We start from the raw sequence: 21,557 nt of genomic DNA, 5'->3' as shown, positions 1-21,557 counted from the left end.
ATGACTCTGCAGGACATTTTTGGAACCTCTCTTCTACTGCAGCATGGAGCTTAGCTGTCCAAATTAAAACAGCCTTTTTAATATATCTGTGTTGCTTTTTCCTTTAAAGTGCATTGCAATTAATTTAATTTCATGGACTCTTACTTTTGGCTGGTAATTCTAAGAATCCTACCGAAAGTAGAGGATTTCCCCCCAATCTTTGCAAAGCAAAAATTGGCATGGCCACATAGTGCTAGAAACATTGTAAGAGGTGAGATAGGGCACATGAAAGGCTGGTTATGTCTGTATATTAATTGCTTAATTATGTGAGGCTGCATAATGCAGCTAAAATCAACACTCCACAGTAGTAATATTCTCCAGTTGGTATAGTCAGAAGATATGTTCTGTTTACTGCATCTATGTGTTATGATCGTGCAGTTATGAAATGGGTGTGACAACAATAAAATGAGAAAATTGTCTTATCAGGAGGCCATTGTTGTATTTAATGTGCATATTTCCATGTTGTATTTGCTGTCAGAGCTGCACAGATGTATAAACAATGCATAACTTTCTCTCAAAGTATTAAATGTTCACTTTGTTTGCAGATCCATTGTATGGTTGATTTCAGCTGTCATGTCTGAAACAGGAGAGAATCTTATTGTTCAAATGAGTGTTCTAAGGAGTACAGACTGTTATATGCCAGCATAGCTGAAATGACAGATGGTCCAAACTACCTGCAGTATCACGTGAAAATCACTCTGGAGCCCGTCGATATGCCTCAACTTGGCACTCACCTCCACTTTTGGAACATCTGGAATACTTGGGAGACATCACAATTCTTCTAGAGGCAGGTGGGACTTCTCCTTTTTCTGGATCACCAATCAATCCCTAGGCTCCACTCCAGAAAGGTAAGAATTCTACTCTCACCGATCTTATCAGAGGTTTCTGAGCAAGGGGCTATGGCCAAAATCCTCCGAGAGCCCTGAACCAGGTCTTAGATGTGAATGCAAACACTTTATCAGTTAGTTGTCAGAGCGCTTGGTTTTTGTGTCTGTGTTCATCCAATGCAAACACTGTGAGCAATGTGCAGATATGGTTTTATTTCATGGTTTCTATGAATGGCACTTCTCATTTATACTAAGGGTGAAATCCTGGCTCAGGAAAACCAATGGCAAAACTCCTACTGATTTCACCAGGACTGAACTGGTCTGTTTTGATCTGACTGTACAAAAGTTGTTTAGTTGTTGTTGTTGTTTCAAAGCTCCTGTAAGACGAAGAAAGACCCAACCCAAACTGGGGACCCATTGAGCTAAGTATTGTCTGGACACATTGTAAGAGACAGTCTTTGCCCTGAAGGACAAGGAGTGAGAAACAAGAAATACTGTTATTCCCATTTTACCAATGTGGAGCTGAGGCCCAGATGGAGTTAGTGACTTGCCCAAAGACACACAGTCAATCTGTGGCAAAGTTGTGATATGAAATTAGATCTCTTGAGTCCCCATCTGATGCTTTAACCCATCACAAGGCTTGAAAACGAGTTAGTGTGTTACATCAGTCACTTATATTCAACACACTCTCATATCCTGGGTGACCAATTTCAAAGTTTAAGTGTCAAATAACTAGTAAGAGCAGCAGTGGCTACCCCACAAACAATATCTAGATTGCTATTTACTTGCTTGTGGTACCTAACAAATATTCCCTCAGATTCACAAATAATAAAATATTTAAAGACAAAATTAACAGAATTTTGTATTCATACTAAACTCCTTGACTGTGATGAATCATGTTTGGAGTTAAGTTTAGGTTAGATTGATGCATGAGTCACACTATATTGAAATTTTAAAGACACACTCATTATTTTTAGAATTCTGCTTATAAATCAGCAGCTTTTCTATTTAGTGCCCAAGGGTGAAAGTAGCTGTCATTTCACTGACAGAACACACTGTACTGTATGTTCGTCAGTGGGACTCCTGCAAAGTTTGCTGGAAGAGGTAAATGTGAAACAAAACTTTGCTTCTCTTTCTTTGCCTTTTAAAGCATGATCCCTTTTAGAGAAGTGATTAAACAATGCTGTTATCAACTACAACAGATCCTGGAAGATTCAGTCTGAGGAAGGGAATGAATTCATTTGTGACAATTCCATTTTCTCTTACTGGTTATAACAATGTCGAGGCTTTTTCTTCTTTGTCAGAGATTGCACAATAAATCTACAGGACACTGTATAAACTAGCAATAGAAAGTCTAATACTCCCAACTTCCTGTCTTATCATTAGCGGCAGTCTAGAGGAGTCAAGGAGGTTTACAGGATCTGTTGAAAAAGGCTTTCTTTCTCGACAGATCCCCCTCTAGACTGCCGCTTTTTGCCGACAAAGTGCTGAGTTGGCAAAATGCGGTGGCCATTTTAATGTAAATTAGGAACGGGATATTTAAATCCCTGCCTCATTTGCAATGTTGACCTACATTGGGATTGCCAACAGAGGGATGCAGTCTAGACATACCCTACCTGATCTATCTGCAGAGAAATATGAATAGAAGTGTTTGCATCCTGTATGAATGAAATGAGTGAAATATTGCTTTGGTTCTTAATTATATATATTGTGTCCATAAACTGCACTGTTCATTGGCTAATAAATGTCTGGATCACTGATATTGCTGCCACTTCTTGTGATTTGAGTGTGTCTTGTGGTATTTGGTGCTTTTCCCCCAAGCTGCAATTCTTGAATCTAGGAGATTTTGTGACAATCCTAGTTTCCCTTTTATTAGTATATTTCTAGCCCTCATGGCTGCTGAGAAAAGCTTGAAAATGTGACATGAGTGCATGCAAAGTACTCACAAACCAGAAGGTGAATAAAAAGAACCCCCCCCCCCCCACATATTTTATTTTAAAGATTTCCAAGCTAATTTCCTGATTTTGGAGCATTTGACACATGACAACATTGCTAGGAAACATAGTGTTCTGTAGTAATTGATACAGAATCCTTCAACATTGTATGTACCACATCAGGTATAATTATTTTAATATAAGGAATGCTTGTTCCTATCACCAAGTTAATAACTCACATTGGAAGTTTTCCTGAGTTTAACTATGGAAATAAGGCACCCACACAAAGAAAATCTTATTTTCCTTAATGCTACCTGTCTAACTATGGACTATAGGGCTGCGTCTAGAATGGCAAGTTTTTCCTCAAAAGCGGCCACTTTTGCACAAAAACTTGACAGCTGTCTACACTGGCCGCTTGATTTTGCACAAAAGCACTGATGTTTTACTGTCTGAAATCAGTGCTTCTTGCGCAAATGCTTTGATGTTCCCATTCAGGCAAAAGCCCTTTTCCGGAAATGTTTTTGCACAAGAGGGCCAGTGTAGACAGCTAAAAACTGTTTTGCGCAAAAAAGCCACCATTGCAAAAATGACAATCGGGGATTTCTTGCGCAAAACCGTGTCTAGATTGGCACGGACGCTTTTCCGCAAAAAGTGCTTTTGCGGAAAAGCGTCCGTGCTAATCTAGACGGTCTTTTCCGCAAATGCTTTTAACAGAAAAACTTTTCCGTTAAAAGCATTTGCGGAAAATCATGCCAGTCTAGGCGTAGCCTAGAGAATTAACTAGTGGATCATAAAGAACTGTTTGGTCTCTTGCTGGCAACTAATTTCCTTGATTTTCAGTTGCTAAATTGCATTAAAAAAAGCAAAAAAAATCATACTTGTCCACCAAAGAAATTACTGTAGCCGCTACAAAGGATTTTATGTGACTGTGATAATAATACTTTGCATCTATGTAGAGCTTGCCATAAGCCAAGAAAAGCAGGCATGTTTGAACTCAACCTGTATAGTAAACTATTTTGCTCTTATTTAATTATCATTAATATGTTTCTAATGCATTACTATGAAATTCCTGTGGCTGTGAAAATAATAGGCCTGATTTTCTGCACTTATACCTGGAAACATTTACATTTATACCAGGATAAGAGCATTGAAACCAATGAAATTACTCCCCTGTGAAAACGATTGAGAGGAGTACTATTTGGGGGGGGGGGGAAGCTTCATTCCTCTTGAAGAGCAGTTGTAATAAAAGAGAGACAAAATTGACTACATTGTTCATTATGAATTATTCACCTAATCCTAATTTTAGCAAAGATTGTCATCTCTCTCTCCCTCTCTCTCTTGGGAGCTAGAAAATGGCTAATACCAGCATGTTTCCTCTATCAGGAAAATCCCACCTACACATCAAATAGATGTTAGTCAAACAAGAAGAGAGGCTGAGAATGTATTTGTAAAATTAGATGGTGAAATATTTAGGAATGCAAAAAGCTGATTCAGGGTAGTTAGCATGGGGACAGGAGAAAAAAGGAAATTAAAAAAAACATTTAGAAGATACTGTCATAGACAAATGACATTTTACAGGAGGGAACCAGAACATCTTCACTGTATGATTCATATTCCCTACAGTGCTAATAGATGAAGGAGTTTCTCTTGTTAACTTAAAAGGCAGGGGACTGTGCTTTTGGAGCAGCAAACTCTAAGTCCTAGCTCCACTGCAACCATGTAATGGTATATGCAATATAGAGCCACGTTAAAGTCCTCAGATTGCAATAGTTTATTTTGCAATACTTCATCAAGGGAGTAAGAAATACCAATAAACAGGCTTTGAGCTTGTCTGCACAGCAAGTTACTGCATAGCAAGCCACAGAGTGACTCTACAATGTAACAACTTGATGTGTAGGAATGACCTATGTGGACAATGATGCAGAGTCCTAAGGTCTGGAGTGTGGTTTGGCTTATTACAAGTATTACAAGTAGTAAGCCAAACTGAACGCTGGGACTTTCACTACACAGTGACAGTAATTCCAGAGGACGTTGCTACACAGCAAGCTGGTATGTGATAGATTCACACCTCATGATGCCATGCAGTGACTTGCCATGTAGACAAGCCCTTTTGTATGTAATAGAGAACAGACCAAATGCATCCCTTGTTAGACAATAACTTGTAATAGGTAATTTCTACACCAGGACACAATCACAAAGAATCTTTGAGTTCCTCTCTCCACATACCTCTGGTGCACAGGACATAGAACCTTATAGGCACAAGCCAACAGTGTTGGCTTTGAGCCACCTCCCCCCCTTCTCCCTTAGGAACGCCTAGTATAGGTTACATGTTTGAAGCATATTTGGGCAGACCAGGACAAGCAGGTGATATGGCTGACGCTCTTTTCCATCCAGCTATTGCAGCTGCCACAGTGTTATCAGGGTGACACTGGCAAACTAGGTACCAGCTCATGCCAAGGCCCTTTTGCCTCACTGAACACATGCAAAGGCATAGCTGAATACTAGTCTGGCTCTCCTGTGTGTTAGCATTGTCAAAATAGATATTGGATGTTAAGTTAATAAGACTCCATTTAGTGTTCAGACTTTATGAAATATTTGTAGGAGATTGCATGTATTGATCTCACTCATAGCCTCTTAGCCCATGGTCTAAAGTTATATTGAGCATCTGCATTGTAAATCTCTGTAACTGCGTAAATCACCAAACAGGAAAAGAAGCATTAATTAAAGTAAAATGTGTGCCCTGCACAATAGATGCCTCACTGATGCGACACAATACCACATTTGCCTTCAAGGGACAGAGGATCTTCTGAATACATTCCTAACTCCCTCCAGGAAGGGGAGACTTAAGCAGGAACTCATTCCATCAGTTTTAGATGCAGGAGTGGGGGGAATAACAATCCAGGTCCAGGAATACCTGAGGCCATATTTACAGTACAACATTATGCTAACCTAATGTTGGCTTTCAGTTGCTGCAGTTATGAAATCACTTGTGTGTGTGCAAACTTGGCTCCTTAAGTCAGTGGTGCACATCATCACCAGGAACACTTGTATGGATTGTATTGTCGTATGGAGCATTGTGGGATGACTCCCGAAAGCCAGTTGCAGTCCCTCCCTGTAAGCAACACAGTGTCTGTCTGTGCCATTTGGGGAGATGAAATCACTAAATCGGCACAGAGAGGCACTTATATCAGTGAGAGCCTAATTTAAGTAAAGACACTTCCACAGCTAGGTTGACATAAGGCAGCGTATGTCAACCTAACCTAGTAATGTAGACCAAGCCTGGACTGCTTTGCTTTTTAGACTCTTGCACAGGGGCACTGGAACAATTTTTATAGTGTGGGTACTGACAGACATGGAACCTAACTGTAAGTCCTTTATATAATGGAAAACACTTCAAGCCAAGGGTTGCAGCAGCACCCTCACATTCTGCACCCTGAGTTCCAGCACCTATGCTCTCACAAGAGCTGAAGCTTAAAAAAAAAAAAGAAAAGGAAAAAAAATCCCAGAGCTCCTGGATTAACTAGGGTTAGCCTTAAAAGACATTCAGTGGGCAGATTACTACATCTCTGCCACCTGCTGGAAACCTGGACTAGTAACTCATTTGTGCTTATATGTTACCTGCTTCAAATAACTCTCTAATTTCTTTTCTCCAAGTTAATAAATTCTTAACTTATTATAGGGTTGGCTACATGCACTGTCTTTGCTGTGAGGTCTAAATACAAATCCCCATCTGCTGGAGATGGGACACTATGGGGTACGTCTAAACTACATGCCTCTGTCGGCAGAGGCATGTAGATTTGTTTTTTTGGCAAAGGCAAATGAAGCCGCAATTTAAATGATCGCAGCTTCATTTACATTTACATGGCTGCCGCGCTGAGCCGACAAACAGCTAATCAGCTGTTTGTCGGCTCTCGCGCTAGTCTGGACGTTCCCCCTGTCGACACCAAAGCCCTTTGTCGGCAGCCCCGATAAACCTCATTCCACGAGGAATAACGGGGATGCTGACAAAGGGCTTTGATGTTGGCAGGGGAGCGTCCAGACTAGCGCGAGAGCCGACAAACAGACAATCAGCTGTTTGTCGGCTCAGCGCGGCAGCTATGTAAATGTAAATGAAGCCACGATCATTTAAATCGCGGCTTCATTTGCCTTTGCCTATGTGTCTAATCTACATGCCTCTGCCGACAGAGGCATGTAGTCTAGACACAGCCTAGGGGTGTGTCTAGACTACAGGGTTTTGTCAACAAAAGTGGACTTTTGTCGACAAAACTATACCTGCGTCTACGCTGCCGCTGAGTTCTGTCAACTCAACATCGACAAAACTCAGCAGTTTTGTCGACGGCTGTAAACCTCATTCTACGAGGAGAAACGCCTTTTGTCGACATAGTTCTGTTGACAGAAGGCAGTTTGCTTTGTCAACAGAACTGGATGTAGTCTAGATGCTCTTTGTTGACAGAAGCTTTGTCGACAGTATCTGTTGACAAAACTTCTGTCGACAAATGCCTGTAGTCTAGACGTACCCAAGATGGGAAGGGCTCTGAGTTACTATAGTGAATTCTTTCTCAGGTATCTGCCTGGTAGGACTTGCTCACATCCTTAGGGTCTAACTGATGCCCATATTTGGGGCTGGGAAGCTATGTCCTCCCCCCCCCCCCCCGTCAAATTGGCAGGTGGGTTTTTTTTTTTTTTACTTCCTCTGCCATTTGGGTCTGGGATCATTTGCAGGTTTAAACACGTATAAATGGTGAATTCTTTGTAACTTGCTATCTTCAAACCATGATTGGAGGAGTTTAGGGATCTATTTCAGAAATGAGTGAGTTTCTGAGGCCTGCAGTGTGCTGGAGGTCAGACTAGATGATCAAGATGGTCCCTTCTGATCTAAAAGTCTATGAGCTGGGGTGACCGGTCTTTTGGGACTGGGGGCAACTTGAATATTTTGTGATTTAGGATATAAGTGACCATTTATCACTAAATCCATCTCACCTTGATGTCAAGAAGTGTTCCCCAAAAGCTGAGCATTTGGGTGGCCACCCAGGACAGATTCATAGGCTGCTCAGCTTATTAACATAGCACCCACAAGCTGGCAGCATGTGTTTCCATTAGTGGTGCACTTTCGCATATGCTTTGGGACACAAAACAAAATTTACCCTGCACATGGATGGAAAAAATTAGAGGGAGCACAGGTGGCAAGCTAGACTGAAATGATCAGTCCATAGTAAGACTGTTACAGTTCTTCAAAAGTTCACATTTGTTATTGGGTTGTTGAAATTTTATTATAGAACGTGGCACCAATTTGGAGTATCTGCCCTGCTTTTCAACCATGTGCCCAGAAACTGGCACTTGTGGTTGTGAACCACTCCAGACAGCATGGCAATAATTAGGATTATATCTAGGACACAAGGTAAGGTAAGAGCTCAGGGCAGATCTAACCTGCATTGAGTAGGGGTTGATGGAGGGACACAAGCCCATAACAGATCCAGATCTACTGCTTCCCCCCCTGGACTCATCACTGGCACAGAGATGACTCAGGCCCACTGTGGCTATGTTTACACTGTGGAGTTATTTTGGGATAAATAGCTATTCTGCATCTTAAGAGCAAGCCCGTTATATCGAAATATAACAGGCTCACTATTCAGGTGTCCCTGTAAACATCGTTGCACGAGGGTTAAGAGACGTTTCAGAATAGCGCTTTATTTTGAAATTTTTGAAATAATCTATTTCTAAATAAACTTCGCAGAAAAATGCGGAGCTTATTTCAAGGTAAGGGTGCTGTGTAGATGCTCTGGCTATGTCTACACTGCAGTCTTCTTGTGCAAGAAGCCTTTTGTGCAAGAGTTTTTCACAAAAAGTTCTTGCGCAAGAGCACGTCCACACCTCAAAGCACATCACAAAAGTGATGTGCTTTTGCGCAAGAGAGCATCCACACTGCATGTACGCTCTTGAGCAGGAAAGCTCTGATTGCCATTAACAGAATGGCCATCAGAGTACCCATGCTTTTTCCCATAGGGGTTTCTTGTGCAAGAATCCCCTCTGGAGTGTCCACACTTGCCTTTTTGCACAATAGCTATAGAGCAAAAGGGAGTTATGCCTCATAGAAAGAGGTTTACGTACACTGGCAAAAGCCCTCTGTTCTGCCATTTTACTGCTGATTTACTTGTGCAAAAGTGCATTTGATGTGTGAACGCTCTGTGGGTTTTTGTGCAAAACCAGCCATTTTTGTGCAAAAAACTTGCAGTGTAGACATAGCCACCCTGTGTGTGCTCATTCATGGGGATTAGCATGTGTTCATTGTTAGAGTTATTCCTTAACCTCAAATGAAATTCCTCCATCTTGAAAGCTTGTGTGTGAAAAAGAAATAGCAGACGCTTCAAGAAAAAAGTGGCTAATGAAGGCATACTTGAGAGATGTTGAAAAAGCCAGGGCAAAGAAAGAAAAGGGCTGGTCCAGAGCACTAAACATCTAGGAGGTTTTTTTTAAAGTTATTTTCATATCACTATTTGCCAGTCCCTGAATGGATAAAAGGCGGCCAAGGGAAGAAATGTGACTTTAAGTGCTAGATGGAAGCTTGCTCATAAATCCTCTCTGGTCACGTCCAGCAATTACTGAGGTACCCTCAGTTTGTTCAACATTTCCCTCCCTCGGGAGTTGTTAAGCCATATCATATTACTTAGTAAAGAATCCTGCAATCCACCAGCTTTGTGAAAGTTCTGCCTTATGGAAGAAGTTTGATAACAGGCTGGAGTGAAAAGTGACATACTCCCAATAACAGGTTTGTGGCTAAGAATTTTCAACTGACACATTTTGCTCTAAAAAGATTAGACAAGTCAACATATTTTAGACCTACAAGACTATGTTATTAAAGCTTTTTTTAGCCTTTTTTAATCTGTCATTCAGCTTAAATCCAGTTATGCTCCACAACCTGTTATTTGACACATGGTGTTATCATTAGTTATTAATAATATCTACATATAGCCAAGCAAGATTTATTTCCCAGTCTGGAAAATAAACCAAAGGTAGCTAGAATAAATCCATATTATTTGTACACTTCAACAGAAGGTTATAGAAATTAATTTGTAGCTGTTTTCCTTTAGATACCTAGAGTCCACATTATTTATTACTTCCAGGTTTTCATCTTTCATTAGTTTATTGCCATTCATTTAGATGAAACCCAGTAAACATAATCTGGGCTAAAGGATTAGTATTTATTTGTGTAACTTCAATCCCTAGATGCCCCAGCCGAGATTGGGACCCTGATGTGCTAGATCTTGTGGCTTGCAGAATGGCAATGCCAGGACTCTAAAACAGCATAGGAATCTTCCAGAAATAGGGAAGACATGCAGAGGGATTCTTCCACGGAGGCTCAGTCTGGGCCACTAAGCAAATCCCCATTCAGACAGAGTGTGAGTAGAATGCACTGTAAGGGTATGTCTACACTTGCCCCCTAGTTCAAACTAGGAAGGCAAATGAAGCGCAAATGAAGTTGCTAATGAAGCACGAGATTTAAATATCCCATGCTTGAGTAGCATATTCGTGGCTGGTCGCCATTTCAAAAAACTTGATAGCCCTAATTAACTTGCTGCGTGTTGATGCGATAGTCCAATACAAAACCCTTCCTTGAATTAACTGTTACTCCTTGTTCAATGAGGAGTAACAGTTAATTCAAGGGAAGGGTTTTGGATCAGACTACCGCGTCTACATAGAATCATAGAATCATAGAATAATAGGACTGGAAGGGACCTCGAGAGGTCGTCGAGTCCAGCCCCCCGCCCTCAAGGCAGGATCAAGCTCCGTCTACACCATCCCTGACAGATGTCTATCTAACCTGTTCTTAAATATCTCCAGAGAGGGAGATTCCACCACCTCCCTTGGCAATTTATTCCAATATTTGACCACCCTGACAGTTAGGAATTTTTTCCTAATGTCCAATCTAAACCTCCCCTGCTGCACTTTAAGCCCATTACTCCTTGTCCTGTCCTCAGAAACCAAGAGGAACAAATTTTCGCCTTCCTCCTTGTGGCGGAAGTTACATGTGGCGAGTTAATTCATGCTACCGGCTTTTTAAAATGGTGACCAGCCACGAATATGCTAATGAAGTGCGGGACATTTAAATCTCGCACTCCATTAGCAACTTCGGTATGCTTCGTTTGCCTCCCTAGTTCGAACTAGGGGGCAAGTGTAGACATACCTTAACTCTGTAGAAACAGGTGCAGGCTGTAGCAACAGGAGCAGGACAGCCCCTCTGGCATGATGAGACTGTGAGGACTGAATTTTGTCACCTTGAGCACCCAGGGAAAACTTCTGTGCAAAGCCCAGATACTCATTCAATTTTTATGTAGAGTTCTCGGCCTCTGGCTTTTTAAAAAGAAAGGAAAATCTTCAGGCAAATCTCTTTGCAGTCAGTACTATATTTATTTAGCTGATAAAAGGAAATGATTGCATTGTATGAGCGACTGAATGATTGTGTCTTTCTCCTCTGGGGAAGCTTTAAGAATAGTAAGTGTCACGTTTATTATGTTATCTTGGCTAACAAACTCAGTAAAACTGTAAGTAAATATATACAGTTCATTTATCAGCAGAGCCTTCTCAAGAGCCAGGACCAAACAGGAGGAGCAGTTATGGTAAGTTATGTTCCTTTTCACTGGAAATAAGAAGAAAAAGCCATGTATATTGGTCATGCCACTGTATCTTATGATTGGCATGGTGAAGTACATTTTGCTAAGTATCAGAGAAGTAGCCAGTTTGTCTGAATCTGCAAAAGCGGCAAGGAGTCCTGTGACACCTTGTAGACTAACTGAAGTGTTGGAGCATAAGCTTTTGTGGGCAAAGACCCACTTCGTCAGATGCATCAGACAAAGTGGGTTTTTGCCCACGAAAGCTTATGCTCCAACACTTCGGTTAGTCTATAAGGTGCCACAGGACTCCTCGTCGCTTTCACATTTTGCTAAACATCATAAAAACATACAGTGGAATAACAGACCAGTTTCTGGTCACGCAGTGAAGAAGCTGGCAGATTGACAACATTTGACAGCCAGGGTGCACAGCAGTTTAGCTACAGTACTCTGGCCCAGTAATGCATCCATCTCTTTGGGGTTATCATGTTAAATCTGCTCCAGAAAGCAGCTGCTGAGAGAAGCTTCCATCCTAGAGCTGGTTGGGAACTTTCTGGCAATGGTTTTCCAGTGGAAAACAGTTTAATGTTTTTTGACAAATTACTTGGGTATAGAATGGAATTTCTGGATAAACTGAGAAAGGGAAAGGAGGGGAATCTACCACAAAATAGCCAGTATTCCAGTGGTATGGCCACCTACCTGCTCTGCCTGAGCCATATGCGGTAATGAGCTGGGAGGGAATGGATCATGGGTAAGATTCATCTGGGCAGGAGTTAAGATGTCTGATTGGGACAGGCCAGCTCCAGGCCAGCTCAAGGGGCACGCGTAGCCATGTAGATAAAATTACTTATTATAAAGTTACATTACTTAGTATAAAGCTACATTTTAGCTACCTGGCTTTACATGGAGTAGCCAATACCGATGAACCAGAGAGAGGAAACACAATAGTTTATCCTCATGTGATCCCTCTCCTATCACCCATTTCCAGACAAACAGAGGCCAGGGACACCATTCCTACCCATCCTGGCTAATAGCCATTGATAGATCTAACCTCCGTGAATCTATTTAGCTCTTTTTTGAACCCTGTTAAAGTCCTAGTCTTCACCATATCCTCTGGCAAGGAGTTCCACTGGTTGACTGTGTGCTGAGTGAAGAAAAACGTCAATTTCTTTGTTTTAAACCTGCTTCCTATTAATTTCATTTGGTGACCCCTCGTTCTTAGATTGGGGGAATAAGTAAATAACTTTCCTTATTCACTTTTTCTACACCAGTCATGTTTTTATAGACCTCTATCATATCCCTCCCTTAGTCTCCTTTGATCTTCTTCCCTTCTGATATTGGAAGCTTCTCTGAGATCAGCTGCCCTTTAAGAATGGAGAATCCCCCTCAGAGTGGCTCAGCTTTCTACTGGGCTGTAGAAAACAAAAGAGAAAATTGGTGCCACTCCCTTAAACCTACACTTGGATCCATCAGCTGTACGCAAGTTTTTCAGAGCAGAGAATGTATCTGTCCTCATACTTAAGCAAAGTCAACATTTTAATGGCATAAAAGTTTGATGTTTGCTTATATGACGTGGCAGTAGCCCCGGGATACTTGATCCCTGTTATGTGACTGACCATTCTATCACCTTAATTCAGTGTGTGATTAGGGCCAGTATATAAAGACCAGTTTCCTATCTGTACTTCTATTTATCAGACTTTTTATTATATATGATGTAGGAAGGGGAAGTGCTGATTATCCCTCGGTTAACCAATGTCACAGCCATAGTAAAAAAACCTGATTATCTACAACTCTGACTTCAAACAGCTTCTTGAAGTGTGGAAGCTGAAATTAAATAAAGCCTGAGCTACAGACTATTTTTCTATGGAAATCTTTAATAAGCCACATTCAACCACTGTCACTTACAACTGTTAGATAATGGTACAATGATCTGTCCGGGCCTCTATCTTCACACCCCTTAGGTTTCATCATCTGCTAATTATTTCCAAAAGGTCAGCATATATTATGCTGCCTATATTTTTAACAGTCAAAATAAAATATGTTGTGAAGATTAATCCTTTAGCCAGAAGAAGAGAATCTGTTCTATCAATCAAATACAGCTGGACAAAAAAGACTAATTTCAGCTGCAGCTTCAGCTGCCACAAAATTCTTGGTAAGCAGTGAAGGAAGTGATGGAAACCCCTTTTCATAGGGATGCAGTTCAGCCATCTCCCGGGTTGCTCCATAAAAAGGAAGAACAAGAATAAAACAGAATTAAAGTGCCAGAAATGAGGTAGAAACACTGCCCCACCCACAGACCACTGAGGGCAAACCCTGGGCTTCACACCTTGGCACCTCATCAGTGTTAGTTCTGCTCCTTCCTAAGTCCTGACATTCTTAATATTTGATCAGCCAGTGTGGCTACACAAAGAGCTTTTTATCTATCTAAACCCCAAAAGGGTTACATATAGGCTATGTCTAAACTGCAAGCCTCTTTCGAAAGAGGCTCTTTCGAAAGATACTTTCAAAAGACCCTCTTTCGAAAGAGAGCGTCTAGACTGCACGCGGAATTTCGAAAAAGCAAGCCGCTTTTTTGAAAGAAAGCAGCAAGTGAGTCTGGATGCTCTCTTTCTAAAAAGCCTGTTTGCTGTCAAGAACGCCTTCTTTCGAAAGAGCACTTTCGAAAGAAGGCGTTCTTCCTCGTGGAATTAGGTTTACCACCGTCGAAAGAAAAGCCGCATTCTTTCGATTTAATTTCGAAAGAACGCGGCTGCAGTCTAGACGCAGGTGAAGTTTTTTCGAAAAAAGGCTACTTTTTTCGAAAAAACCCCTGAGTCTGGACACAGCCCTAGAGAATGGAAGGAGGGCATGTCACCAAGGAAGCAAACATGGGAATAGTGTGAGCTTGCAGGGACATATCAGGAAAGCCATGGGGGAAAAAAAAGGAAAAAAAAGAATTAAAGCTGGGAGGGAATATTTTATAGTCAACAAGAAGGGATTCTGCAAATATGTGAGAAAAAACAGAAAGAGACGGGATGGTGTCAGTGACTTGCACGATGGAGAAGGTGGGCTGCTAATGAAGGCAGAGCGGCTTATTGGTTCGGGCTTTCCTCAGTAAAGAAGGTGACCAGGGAACTAGCAAAGGTAGCATAGACCATAAAAGGGTAGGCATGCAGCCTGACACAGGTAAGGTACATGTCAGAGATCTTCTGACTAATTTGAATGAATTTGGGTGTCATCCAGGGAGGCAACAACATGTGAGTGCCATCACAGCCCCCTTGTGGGGGGGGAGGGAGACCAGGGACCGTGTGCGTGGGCATCGCTGACCATGGATCACGCAGCAACCTGTGCACGTGGCCCCAACTGGCTGCTAAACAGGGGCCTTGACCTGTTAGCCACACATGTGTGTGAAGAGACATTACATGCTCCTAACCCCGGGATGGGACACAGCAGGATGTCCTCCCTCCACAAGCCCTCTCTACACAGAGGCGGGGGACATCTCCCCCACACCCACACCCACACCCACACCCACACTATATTCAGCACACGGGCATAGGTGCATTCCCGGGGCAGCTCCCACTCCTGCGGATAGCAGGACATCCCGAACGTGGCCTCTGTGCAAGCACATCAGCTCTGATGGTGCAGAGAACCACCGTCCTCGCCTTGCAGAGGGGGCTGGGCTTCACCCACTGTCCCCAGAGATAACTGACCACTTCTCTTGTTTCTCCACAGCTGCACCTGCTGTGAGTGCAGGGTGCAGCACACCACCCGGGACATCCTCCCACACCCGAGGACTCCTCGGGCCCACCCGTGCAGTGGAGGGGTACCAGCAGGAGCACCTGGGGGCACTGTGAGCCCTGCAGTGCACCCTTGACCACTGGGTACAGGAAGACCTGCCGATCCGACGGGAGCAGCATGCCCTGCATCTGCGAGCACCTGCAGACTCTGGTGCTGAGCTTGCTGCATCCTGCTGCTCCAGCCCATGCTGCATCCCCAGCTACCGCTCTTCCTCCCACTCTACCCCTCCCTATTCTTCCTCTACACCCTCCCTACTCCACCCTGGGGACGCCGAGGCCCCCGCATCCACGGTGCTGTGAGACAGTTGTGCTGGCAAGACCCCCAAGCCTAATCCCTGAGCTTCTCCTCCCCCTTCCTCCCCTTGCCTCCCCCTGCCAGCTCTCTCCTCCCAAGTTTCCCCCTCCACCTCCCACTCTCCCTCTTCCCTTCTCCCACCTTCTTCCCCAGTCGCACCTCAGTTTCATTCCCCACCCCCGTTTTGTTCAATAAAGAGACTTTTATTGTACAGCAGGAAGAGGGGTTGGGGGGGTAAGTGGAAGGACGTGAGGGAGGAATGAGGCACAAGCCCCCAGTGGGGCACACCAGGGAGACTGTTACTGCCTGCAGAATGTGCTGCCAGGCTCGCAGCAACACATCCAGGAGAAGCACCAGAATGCCCAGGGACAGCTCTGGCTCCATGCTGCAGAGTGCTGTGTTGTCCTGAGTGAAGGCAACCAGAGCATGCAGAGAAAAAAAATGCTTTGCTGTCCTTCAGTGAGGTAGGCAAGCAAGCAGGGAAACCCGAGAACTGGCTGTCTGGGAGGGGTCCCTTTAAGCACAGGCTTCAGATAGTCTCAGGCAGCAGCCACACAAAGTAACTCCTGACCTGATGCCCTGCCAGAACTAGTTCCGGCCGGCCTTAAAAGTGATTTAGTGTCCAATCAGTATGGACACACTATTTCAAAATAGCAAGACACTATTTCGAAATGCATTTTGTGTCTAGACACGTTATTTTGAAATAACTATTTTGAAATAAGATATTTCGAAATAACGCTGTAGCGTAGACATACCCTGTGATACCTGGGAAGCTACTTGAGCAATTTGTGAATACCTGGAGGGGTAATCATTAGTATCCAACGTGGCTTTACTAAGAACAAATCATGCCAAGCCATTCTTCAGCACGGTAACTGGGTTGGTGGATGTGGGAACATGGTGAACATAATATGCTGGGACTTCAGCAAGGTCCTTGGCACAGTCCCATGTGACATTCTCATAAGTAAGTTGGAGAAATGCAGTCCCAGCGGAACTACCATTAAATGGATACATAATTGGATAAACAACCAAAAAGAAAGAGTAACTATTAATGGAATGATGTCAGATTGAAGGGAGGGGTTATTCAGGGATCATTTCTGTGTCAGGTGGTATTTAGCATCTTTATTAATAACATGGCTGGTACAGAGGACACAAAGCTGGAGCAGGATTCCTAACGCTTTGGAAGATACAACTAAGATTCAGAGGGATCTTGATCAATTGGAGAACTAGGAAATAGACAAGAAAATAAAATTCAGCAAAGACAAATGTAAGGAAAGACACTAAGGGTGTGTTTACACTGAACAATTATTTCAAGATAACAATGTGAGTGTCTACACAGCCATTTCATTATTTCAAACTACTTTTGAAATAATGGACAGATTATTCTGAAATCTGTAAATCTCATTCTACAAGAAATAACACCTATTCTGAAATAGCTATTTCTAAATAATGCATGTTTAGATACTCCACTACTGCTATTTTGAAATAGCCCCTCACCAGGGCCATTCTAATTATTCCTCCCCAGTGCTTCCTGGGGCTCTAAATCAAGATAGCACATCTACATTAGGGAAGCCCGCCTCAGACTAATTTTGAGGCTTCCCTGCAGTGTAGACGTGCTATTTCGAAATAAGCTCTTTCAGAATAACTATTCCAGAATAGATTATTTCAAAATAGCTGTGCATTGAAAACATACCCTAAGGGAAGATAAACCAAATGCTCAAATACAGACCGGAGGATAACTGGTGTGGCAGCAGCACTGCTAAGAAGGACCTCAGTTTGAGTTTTCAGTCCAGGAAGAACTAAATACTGTACTGTCAATTCTCACGGCGGTAGTTCAGAATCAGTGATTGACTACATAGCTATAATTTTTAAAAAAGATTAATTCACTAGTGACCTAAATATTTACTGAGTGGCAAATTGAAAAATTGTTACTAGGCAACAAGAACCTATTGACACAATGAACATTCCTTCTTCAGAAACTATTATCTGAAGCAAAGAGGCAAAGAATATAGAATAGATTCCTGACTGCGAGGAGTGAGGAACATCACCAACTTGACTACATTCATCATGAATGGGAAGGTATTGTTCTATTTCTCGTAGGAGAGACCTCCAGGTACCTTCCCTCTCCCCCTGTAAGGGCTGAAGGATGTGGTGTGAGAGAAAAATGCTAACTGCAAGTCAATACTGAACCAATACCCAGCATGAGAACAGGAGTAGTGCGCAGCTAGAGCTACTGTCTTTCCAATGCGATCTAGGAACTAGATTTTAAACACTTGTGATTATTAAAGATCCCACCTCATTTTTCCCAAGAGATGGGAGCTGGACTTTCACTGCACTGGTGAAATTTGTTGTGTTTACGTGTGTTTCATACATGCCTACATGGACTTCAGCAGTAGGTGTAACAATCACAATACAGACAGTATTTTAAGGGCACCACTCATGGCTCCATAGTTAAGAATGAATTGAGATTTGCACTTAAAGTAGGGATTCAGCCTCTGATACATACAAAGAAAACACTTCATTCTCCCCAGACTTATAGCACCTATTGTTTGGACATTCAAAACATTTCTATGAGACATTACAAATAAATGCATTCGTTTATGGCTCAATTTTTGTAAAGTGTCCTTGGCAGGGAGAGAGATCTGTTGCAATAGATTTTTTTTAAATATATATATATTACATTAATTATCATTATTTCTGTTCCTCATAATTCAAGTTTTCTCCTTCAGTAGAGACTGAAAAACTATGTTCTCCTTCAGCAAGACTTATAGAGAATTGCCCTCTTTTAAATTGGCAGGGAACACTGGCATTAAAATACATTCGTTTTAATTATATGGAAGTTATTCTGTATGATTGGCAGCCAGACATGAATTTCCTTCAGTGCCTTCCATTTGGCATTTCCACATATCAGCATTACAGCTGACAATAATGTGTCATGTGAAACTTTTTAAAAACAATTATATCTGTTCCTTTTAAAAATAAACAAAACATCTTGAACCTGTATTTTCAAAATTGGGTGTTTTACATGAAAAGACAATAAAATAAAAATAAATTTACATTAAAACCCCTCTTCTCACTTTTCCCACGCCCTAGTTTTTCAGTTTTTTCACTGCACAGTTTTAATTCCCCCCCCCCAAAATACATTAAAAACTCAGCTCTAATCCATGTATCTGGTTTTATTTTAGGTTTAATTTAAGTTTGAATTTCCTGGGTTTATAATAATAGAGTGATAGAAATGTTGAGCTGGAAGGGAGGTTATTTAGTCCATCTCCCCTGCTGAGCCTGGACCAAGTATACCTAGACCAGTTGTTTGTCCAGTTTATTCTTGAAAATTTCTGATGATGAGGATACTATGGCCCCCTTAGTAGCCTATACTAGTACTTAAGCAGTATTACTCCTTGTCCTACTTTCAATGGATATAGAGAACAATTGCCAACCATATTCTGGATAACAGCTTTTAATATAGTTTAAGAGTGCTATGAGGTCTCCGCCCTCCTGCCCCCTAGTCTTACTTTCGTTAGAGTACACATGTCCAATTTTTTACTTTTCCCTCATAGATCAGGTGTTCTAAACCTTTTGTCCTTTTTGTTGCACTCCTTTGGACTCCCTGCATTTTGTTCATATCTTCCCTAAAGGATGGTACCCAGAATTGGACACAATATTCTGGCTGAGGTCTTGTGAGTGCCAAGTAGAGCAGGATAACTCCCGCCCATGTCTTACATATGGCATTCCTGTTAACACACCCCAGAATTATATTAGCCTTTTTTTCTACCACCTCACATAGTTGGCTGATATTCAATTTGTAATACATTGTACCCTCCTAGAACCTTTTCAGCGGTGCTACCACCTAGCCAGTTATTCTCCATTTTGTTGTTGTGCTTTTGAGATGTCCTTCCTAAGTAAGGTCATTTGAACATGTCTTTACTGCATTTCATGTTTGTTGAATTGAGTTCAATTCTCCAATTTGTAGAGGCCATGTTGATTTCCAATCCTGTCCTTCAAAGTGCTTGCAACACTTCCCAGTCTGATGTCATCTGCAATTAAAAAAAAAGGAAAAAGATAATCACCATTCTATTATCAAAGTCATTAATTAATGTTGAATAGTACCAGATCTCTATGGGATGCCACTGAATATGCCTTCCCAGTTTGTCAGTGAACTCTTGATAACAACTACTCTTGAGTATGGTCTTTAAAGTAGGTGTGTACTCACCTAATACTAATTTCACGTACACAACATTTCCCTAGTTTGCCTTTAAGAATATCACATAGGCTACATCTAGACTGCATCCCTCTGTCGACAGATGGCTGCAAATCAAGCACATCGAAATTGCTAATGAAGCAGGGATTTAAATATCCTGTGCCTCATTAGTATAAACATGGCTGCCGCTTTCTTTCAAAACAGAGTTTAAAAAAACCCCGGCAGTCTAGACGTGGATCTGTCAAAAATAAAGCCTTTTTCGACAGATCCTGTATTCCTCAAAAAATGAGATTTACAGGATCTGTCAAAAAAGGTTTTATTTTCAACAGATCTGTGTCTAGACTGCTGTTTTTTTCAATAAAACTCCATTTCAAAAAAAGTGGTGGCCATGTTTATGCTAATGAGGCACGGGATATTTAAATCCCTGCTTCATTAGTAATTTCAATGTACCTAATCTACATCTCTCTGTCGTCAGAGAGGTGTAGTCTAGACACACCCATAATGACTATGTCAAAAGCCTTATTAGCTCTAATTTTTTGAAATATTTGATCAAGTATGATTTGTGAACCCTAATTTATGAATAAGAAATTTGCAAACTTTAGAATGTAACCAATTACTTCCATCATCCCTTTCCTTTATATAGTTAAACTAAAATGAAGGAGAGGTTGTTGTTTTTTAAAAATTGTGATTTAATGCACACATTTCCAAACCTACGTGGAATTGATGCATAAAAGAGAGAGATTATGCTGTGATAACAAGACCTCCAATCTATCCAAATGGTGAGCTCACCTGTAAAAAGCTTATAAAAGTTCATTAGCTATTACAATATCCTATAAGAAATACGGATGGGAAAAGTTAGAAAAAGGGAGACAAAATAACTAAATTAGTCTAAACAAAAGGCCAAGATGATAGGCTTTTGTTGAACTTATTGAAATTATGCTTGTTAGGAACGGGCGTGTGAAGCCAGATGTTAATGAGCTACAAGTGGTATGTTGAAAATTGAAACTAATTGGTAGACAACATAATGAGGGAACAGGCTATTCCAGTCATTGCTCCCTTTTTGGGGTCCTTAAAAGAAAGATTTTGTGTGGGAAGTAAGAGAGAACAACAAAAACAGCAAAAGAACACTTGACAGAACAGATTAAGACTATTGCACCAAGCTTCACCATCATGACTGCTAACCCCTCTATTTTCAGAGATCCTGGGCCTTCCATATTCTGAGCTTGAGAAATGTCCTGTTCAGACTGAGATGAAAAGAGAGAGTCAGATGACATCACCAGCTTACCAGCTCCAGCTGAGTCCCAAACATCAGCTGGAAGGAAAGGACTTTAATAGCTGCTGCAGCAGCTTTGGTGCCATCTAAGAGGCTGTCCAACGAGGGGGCTCTCCTTTTAAATCTCTCTCTGGCTACCGGGGAAGGAAGCAAGACATGTCACAATGAAAGCTTTATTAAATAATTTACATTTCAAATGCTTGAGCTGTTTTTCCTTCTTTCCTATATCTGTAATACAATGTAAATAAGAATTTTAATGATGCATGTGCCATGGTACTAGGCAAGCTGTTGTCTGTGTATACCAACCCCTGGGCCTCGTTTAATGCTGAACACTGAGGGTATGTCTACACTAGCTTGTTAGTTCAAGCTAGGTAGGCAAATGAGGGCAACCGGAGTTGCAAATGAAGCCCGTGGAACAAGGAGTATCAGTTAATTCGAACTAAGGATTTAGTTCGAATTAATGTTTAGCTGCCGCGTGTAGCTGCGGGCAGTTAGTTCACACTAAGGGGGATTTTAAAATGGCGGCGCCCTGGGAACACACAAATGAAGCCCGTGATATTTAAATCCCGGGCTTCATTTGCAACTCTGGTTGCCCTCATTTGCCTATCTAGC

At 41.8% G+C, this 21,557-nt stretch overlaps 1 long non-coding RNA gene across 1 annotated transcript; it reads left to right on the top strand.

Moving 5' to 3' along the window:
• The first annotated feature begins 587 nt into the window (after positions 1-587).
• LOC142827156 (uncharacterized) lies at positions 588-21,100 on the top strand. Its single transcript, XR_012901622.1, has 3 exons — positions 588-887; positions 11,371-11,415; positions 20,869-21,100. It is a non-coding gene; the product is annotated as an uncharacterized LOC142827156 (long non-coding RNA).
• Positions 21,101-21,557: the final 457 nt, after the last annotated feature.

Source organism: Pelodiscus sinensis, chromosome 1 (genome assembly GCF_049634645.1).
Source record: "Pelodiscus sinensis isolate JC-2024 chromosome 1, ASM4963464v1, whole genome shotgun sequence".
Lineage (NCBI taxonomy): Eukaryota > Metazoa > Chordata > Testudines > Trionychidae > Pelodiscus > Pelodiscus sinensis.
This window is presented reverse-complemented; position numbering and strand designations above follow the sequence as displayed.